Source organism: Tachypleus tridentatus, chromosome 9 (assembly GCF_004210375.1).
Source record: "Tachypleus tridentatus isolate NWPU-2018 chromosome 9, ASM421037v1, whole genome shotgun sequence".
NCBI lineage: Eukaryota > Metazoa > Arthropoda > Merostomata > Xiphosura > Limulidae > Tachypleus > Tachypleus tridentatus.
The window spans coordinates 71552840-71560081 of record NC_134833.1 but is presented as its reverse complement, the minus strand read 5'-3'; positions in this window follow the sequence as shown (position 1 = coordinate 71560081).

The following is a 7242-nucleotide window of genomic DNA, read 5'->3' as shown; positions in this document are numbered from 1 at the left end:
TCGTATGTGTCGAAGATAAAAAAACATCAATCAATGTACACAGACTTTATTAAATCCAGATATAAAGTTATTACATATAATGTTGTACGTATAAACAAATTTTCTTCCGTTATTGTAAAGTAACTGAAAAGATGCTTATGTCTGCCTAAAACATGAAAGGTACAGACGAAATATCTTTTGTTAAGTTTCGTTTATTTGTAATTAAGTACAAAGCTGTACAATGGAATATCTCTATTCTGCCTATCAGCCGGTTTCTAGTGTTGTAAGCCCGAAGACATACCTCTGTGATAGTGGAGGACACTTAAGGTTTAGCGAGAGAAAACTACATGTGTTTAAAATCTTAGTCAAATTTCTTTAGTTTATTTTTTTCGATTAGAGTCGAGTGATCTCATTTTTTTTTCTTCCGCTACACAGAAACTTAAATGCCTTTTATTACAACACTTTGAAAACGATCATCAGACTTAATTCGATATTAACCACTGCAACTTTTGGACCATTGTAACAAAATAACAATTTCTAGTTTCAAAACGAAGTTAAAAATTTGTTTTAAGGCTTTGATAAACTTAATCTTATAACCTTTTACTGATGTTTGATATACTTCATGCAGGAATACAATAATTTAAAGGAATTATGTGTATGTCTCTCTCTCTCTATATATATATATATATATATATGTATTATCAAAGATCACAATTAGGACATATAATCGACCCCAAGATACCTTTGCAACAACACGCTAACGCCTCAGGTGCTTCAAATCACGTGATAGAAGGGAGTCAAAACAAATACGCGGAAGTTTAGTTAAAAACAACTATAAAATTATTACTTTAGGCTATGACGTAAAAAAATATTAAATTAAAATAATAAAAACAACAGTAAAATAAATATTTCGAATGATAGTTAGTTAACATTGAAAAATGTAACTACCCAATACTTTTTTTTTTTCCTTTTAACATTGTTAAAACATCATATGCTCTTTATCAAATAAACACACCTAAAGGCAGTTGGTTAGCGGTTATTGTTCACGACGTAGGTTCATATTAGTATCTCCATTTCAACTCAAGTAGTCTGAACTTTTGACCTACTTTTCTGGTAATGGAAATGTGTAAATATGAACCTTTGCTAAAAACACTGTGATTTTGTATTTTATATAATCACTTGTTTTTTTTTGCATAAAAGCAGACGTAAATCGTTCTAGGTATTGTACACAAATAAAACAAGTAAGAGGGTTAATAACACTTATAATATCAATAAATAAAGCATAATCAAAGAAAATGATTGCTATAAGAAAGTGTTTATCATCAACGTAAGTAGAAAGCTTTTCATGGAGGGTCAAAATTTACCGGAGGGGAGGGGAAAATAGAGTGAACTGGTGAATTGAATAAAAAATTCATATACACATGCTGAATGAGTAAAGAAAGAATTTTAAATAATTTTACATCACTGTTTTTTTTTAATCTTCCATGATTCTTATTTTTTCGAGGTTAATGAGAAAGTTGAACAAAACTTTCATTCTTAGAATTTTACCTTAGTTATGGATGTTGTACATTTATATAAAACAAAATAAAAAGAAAGATCTCTAAGGTGCAAGGCAAAGACAGTTAAGGGAATATTAGTTCTTGACAAAAATTAAATGACTGTATTAAAAAAATCTTAGTACTTACGTTTAACACATTTCTTCTATGTTACCTACTAACGATAGTTGGAAATCTTATATTTTACTATAAACTTAAGGAAACTGAAGAAAAAACACAATAAAACTAACCATGTGCCTGCGATTTTGTGAACGTTTTTGGAAAGATCTCTGTTGTGATGTTTGTAAACGATATCTGAAAATGCAGTGCCTAAAAGCATATTCTGACTTTATACTATAACATCACACTGGAAACGTTCTGGTTCATATAAAACAATAATTTCACTCGTGTTTTTGTTATGTTTAGCAGGTTCTAAAACAGCATCTCAACTTGTCAATATGACCTACATTAATTAGTATAGTAGATGAACAGAATGCTTATTATTATTGATGTAAAATGGACAATAGACCGAATAATGAGACAAATAAGAACACTTCTCACTGAATTGCTTAATGACGTTTATGTGTTCAATCAAATAGAACATCACTCGTTTACGAATGGTTTATTTTCCAAACATAAATGATAAGACTTTTTTTTTCTCTCTTTTTAATGTTGTTTGTTCGAAAAACAGGATGTATCCTTTTACAGAAGTAACAAAATAAAATAATGAACATCATAGAGCAGCATATCAAATACAGGATTTACAAAAATAAACTGGAAATAAAGAGGTCAGATAAGTTTCTTTCGCTATCAATATATTTCTAGCTACTCCTAGTTTCACCCTTTATGTACTTGAAGATGTGATTTAAAAATAAACAACTTTCACATGTTTGTATAGATATTTACTACTTGTTTACATGAAAAATTCTTGTTGCTGCTTCTGTTGTATGTATTAAATATAATGCTATTAATACTTTCTACAAATCGAAGTAAAAACTAGATAGTAACCTCAGTTTTTAATAAATAGAAATAAAGAAACTCAAACAAATGAGATTTAAATTTTTTATTTACTAAGATACTAAAATATAGCCTTTTAAAAATAATATTTCAGAATGTCATGATAGTTTCATGATTAGGATACTGCGTTGTGGTCATTGTAGTCATTCCCATGAGGTACTGGTTTCATTGCAGATGCAATATCTGGATATTTAACGTATTGTTTAGTCGTGCCTAAATATTTAAAAACATTAGTCATGCAAAAACTAACAGTTAGACGATCTTTGAGCTCATGACATATCATAGGAAATGCAAATGACATATTTGTTCTCCTCTTATTCAGCCACTGTTTCAAGCTAGATGTGCAAATTGTTCAACACACATATGGAACTTAATGTTTTTTTCTAGGTTATCAAGTTTGCACTGAACATAGTGGTACTGAGCTACCGTAACTTGTGTGTGACGTTTTATCCATGGTGAAAAAGTACTATATTTTATACCAACGTAGTAGCAACTGCTTAGGCAAAAGGGTCTTCTCATATGTTCTAGCAAACTGAGTACGCGAGGATTTCGTAATTCTTTGTATAAATTTAGTCCAAATTTCCATTACACACATACAGTAAAGGGTTATACTATTTATAAAGAGTGTTTACTATCCTGTAATAAAGTTAACAACGATCACCGAAAGTGTTAAATTTTTATCATCTGACTGCAGTTTTTAAATAATGCGCTCTTCGAACGAATTGTTAATTTTTAGAACATTTTTATCTGACTGTTTGTTTTGAATTTCGTGCAAAGCTACTCGAGGGCTATCTGCGCTAGCCGTTGCTAATTTAGCAGTGAAGACTAGAGGAAAGACAAGTTGTCATCACCACCCACCGCCAACTCTTGGGCTACTCTTTTACTAAAGAATAATGGGATTGACCGTCACATTATAACGCCTCCACTGCTGAAAGAGCGAGCATGTTTTGTGTGACGGGGATTCGAACTCGCGACCTTATTCGAGCTCCTTAACCACCTGGCCATGCCGGACGCCTTATCTGATTGTATTTCTTATTTTTTAACACTTTGTTCAATGTTATAAATGTCTCATGGAAGTTTAACATTAATTTATTTTAAAAAAATAATGACAGACTTTCGTAACCCAATAATAATTTTTGACTTCGTATGAGGTTTTGTAGAAATCGTGTCTAATGGCACATTTACCATTTTCTATTTGTTCACACTCTTCACAAAGAGTATATACTTGGGCATAGGAATTTTACAAATTATTTATTTATCTAGCTTCTTGAAAGTTGTAAATTCATGATTAAATTTTATAATCTGATAACCATTTGAACATTGTATGTACATTGTATGTACTGAAAGTACAAAGTGTTCTGTGTTTTCTTTTTTAAGTATAATTAAATACACTTAAATAAAGAACTACATTTTTTGAAACATATCAAATCATAGTAAAATGTATATCGTAAAGCAAAACGATAGAAAAAACAGAAGTAAACAACTTTCTCAGAATTAATTTAAGATTGTTTTCAATTCAATTATTTGTGTAACGTAATAAGATATATTAGTCTCATAAAAAATTCAGTTATAGGAAGCTATTCATACACTAGCCTATCTCCTAGTATTAAAGCAGTATGTCTGCGGACACACGCCGCTAAAAATCAGGTTTCGATACCAGTGATGAGCAGAGCACAGACAGTCCATTGTGTAACTTTGTGCTTAATTCTAATCAAATAAACAAACAAACACAATAGCTTGGATAAATATTTATATGCAAAAACGGCTCGTTTGGGTTGAGAAAATATTTTACATAGAAGAGCGAACAACGTTTCGACCTTCTTCGGTCATCGTCAGGTTCACAAAGAAAGAGGTAACTGACCGGAAGCTGACCACATGTTTGAAAGGGGTTGTGTAACTGTGTGTCGAAATGTAGAGGGTCAGCTACATGTGGTCAGCTTCCGGTCAGTTACCTCTTTCTTTGTGAACCTGACGATGACCGAAGAAGGTCGAAACGTTGTTCGCTCTTCTATGTAAAATATTTTCTCAACCCAAACGAGCCGTTTTCGCATATAAATTTCTCAACAAGTGGGTTTCTCGACATCACTGGATAAATATTTGTTCAAATGGATATTAAATGCAAATTAACGAGTACAGCTAGTAATTAAGTATATATTCAATGTATCTAATCATATATTTAAAAAAACTTCAGAAAGATAGATAAATGAATTGTAAAGTTACTATACGCAGATGAACAACTTTGTCAAGAACATGAATACAGTGGAGAGTGGTAATAATTGGGGCTATAGAATGTGGAAATAAACTAAACTCACATTCAAAGTTACCCTACTTTTTGCTTTTTGTCTAGTTTTTTGTTTTGGGCAGAATAATTAGAAAGTTTTTCTTATAGACATATGTTTTACCGATTTTGAACATTTTTCTTGCCTCATTTTTCTACGTCTTGTAGTCTTTTATATTGTTTAGTCTATTTGTTTCTCAGTGGGCCGCTATTAAGTTTATGCACTTAAAACGCAAAGTGCCTGGATTCACCATGGTGAACAGAGTTCAAATAGTATATTCTGTAACTTTATACAAAATAATGAAACAACTTTGCTTTACTTGATTCACGCGTCAAAAAATTATGATAACTGTTAACCGTTTTCTCTTTGTCTAATTTTACCCACTCTCCCACATATATGTATCACTATTTTTTTTGTCAAAATCAATATTATGTTTTCAAAATTTCAAACATCACGAATAATACATTTCTCTTCTTTTAGCTTTTTAAAAATTATTTGGAAACTTTTGCTATCAATTTAAAGCTCATTAAAGTTTTCTGAACTATTTTTCATTCTCAGCTTTGTAGGGCCGGGTGTCGCTTAGTGGTTATCGTATCAGGTTGCGGGTCCAGTATTTGAGACGTGATTTCTCTGATTACGTTCTGCAGAGGGCCTGGGATGGCCAAGCGTGTTAAGGCATTCGACTCGTAATCCGAGAGTCACGGGTTCGAATCCCGGTCGCACCAAACATGCTCGCCCTTTCAGCCGTGGGGGCGTTATAATGTCACGGTCGATCCCACTCTTCGTTGGTAAAAAGATTAGCCCAAGAGTTGGCGGTGGGTGGTGATGACTGGCTGCCTTCCCTCTAGTCTTACACTGCTAAATTAGGGACGGCTAGCGCATATAGCCCTCGAGTAGCTTTGCGCGAAATTCAAAAACAAACAAAGAAAACAAACAAATTAACACACTGCACCAGAACAAGTCATCGTTTCTCTCATTTGATGCTCAAATATATAACGATAATAAGTTGTTATCGTCTGTTTGATGCGTTTAACTAGAAAGAAACTTATATTAATGTAAAGTGAGTTACTCATTTTGTTTAATATAAGAAAAACATAATACGCCGATACTGAATTTAGTGCAGCTTCCGGTTTTCTTTTACCTATTAGAGAAAGCAGAAATAAGTGTAATTTGTTCGATTGTTTCATATTCTGATTTGTGAAGAGACATGCAGAAACGTGATGTGACGTCTTTTTTTTTCTGATTTATTTGTTAATCTTTACATGAAAAATAGAAACAGTCCAAAGTTGTTTTTTTTACCTTAATCATCTTAGAATAAAACTATGTTATATGGGTTATCTAGTTGTAGTTAATTAAAGTACCTACAGTTTTAAAAATAGGATTCGTAAATACGAGTATATATGGTATACATATGTATCAAACAGTTTCTAGGCTGCCACGTGTGTATTCTGTCGAACTGATGACTTCCAAGAAGAAAACAATGAAAATAACATGTTTGTAGTACTTGCCACAGATCAACGACTTTACTACGAGCGTGATCGTATGAAGATCTGTACCACTAGGCAATTAAACTGTAAATCACCAGAGTTTTAGTTCATTCATTGTTTGGTTGTTACAGTTGACTAGCAGAAGATAATGTTTTTCTCTGTATACAAAGTACTTTTTTATGTCGTTATGTTTCCTGGTGGAAAGCATTTACAAACCACTTTTTACACCAAGTTTATTTATTCATCACTAGAAGAAAATCATAGCTACTTTGTTTTTCTCATGTAAAAATACTGCATGCTTATAACGATTGTTTGTATATCTTGGATAGAAATAGTTTTTTATGTTTTTTGTTTAAGAAAAAATGATCAATTTAATTTTTTGTTCTTCGATGCATAACTTACTGTGCTTAAATCCGGGATATGTTCTCCAGTGGTAGACAGAACAGATAACCCATCATACAGCTTTGCGCCAAACGCCAGCATCAACAACTTTTAATCTTAATGTTGTTTTGTCAAGCAATATTAAAATTTACCGAACTTTAAGTTTTTAACTGACGATAGTTTTAAGAGTTAGATGTTTTAATAATATTTACATTTTGTTACAGTCTTCATGTTCTTGTGAGTGTGAATAAACACGTTTATTATAACCATAAGAATAAAAAATAGAGCTGAAAACTAAAGTTCTACGTTATGAATTAATGTTGAATACTATCATCTAGCTTTGGTGGATTTTTGCAGTTTTAATCTTTTTTTGTTAGTAAACGACTAAAACGTAATTAAATGATAAAAAGAAAACCCCAAAAGACTAGGTAAAGTTACTCACTTCGTTTCTTTAATAACAAAGGCTTATTTTATAACTATTTGACATTGTTATTAAAAAGTTAACATACTGTTGAATCTATAGTAATTAGACGTTCAGTGTAATTAATTTAAACAGTTTTGCAA